Consider the following 834-nt stretch of genomic DNA (forward strand, 5'->3'; position numbering starts at 1 on the left):
CCAGCTTGCTCCCCCCCCCCCTTCTCTGTTTCTCTCTAGCTGTCTGTGTCTCTGTGGACTTTCAGCAGTATGTTTTATACTGTTGCCCAAAAAGCACAACTCGGCAACAGCAGCAGGTGAGCGGCGTGTTGTTAATGACATATACCATCAAAGCCAACGTGGTAATGAATGACATCTGTACCAGCTGATGTGTGTACTGCTGTCCCCTCTCACTTTACCTGGTGCGCAGTGTGACTGTCAGTACACTGTACTGCAGGGCCACACTGAGGGGAGGGTGTCCTTGAGTTAGGCACACATTTGAACATGTTGTACACCAGTATGCACTCCTGTATAACCAGTGGAACATTTTGTTTTGCGTCAGGCTTCTTACTAAGTGTGTCAGTGAGCACTGTAGGCTACGTGTTCAGCTGTATATGTGCTAGATCTGTAATATCTCAGGAGTGCTTTCATGTCCTAATCTCTGCGACTGTAAGCAACCCTCTCTCTCACACAACACTACAGTCGGTCTCCCAGCTGGTGTCCCATCCAACCAGCGGGCATGAGTGATGAATGAAGCACATGGAGGCTGATATTTTTCACTCAGTTGTCTGTTGTCAGAATACGTTTCTTCTATCCCTCCTTCACTCTCATTCATTAGAGCTGCAGAGCCATATGAGCCGACAATCAGGCCATCAAGAAGTGCTAAGTGTGCATGTGTGTGTGTCTGTGTCAATCTAGATGGATTGGCTGATGGTAAATGAGCAGATTTATATTAATTATCCAGACAGACAGATGGACAATTGATTGCTATATGCTCAATCTTTATCTCTTCAGTTCCCCCAACCTCTCTCTCTC

This window comes from Morone saxatilis, unplaced genomic scaffold (assembly GCF_004916995.1).
Source record: "Morone saxatilis isolate NCDOM2014 unplaced genomic scaffold, NCSU_SB_2.0 Contig23, whole genome shotgun sequence".
NCBI classification, from domain to species: Eukaryota; Metazoa; Chordata; class Actinopteri; family Moronidae; genus Morone; species Morone saxatilis.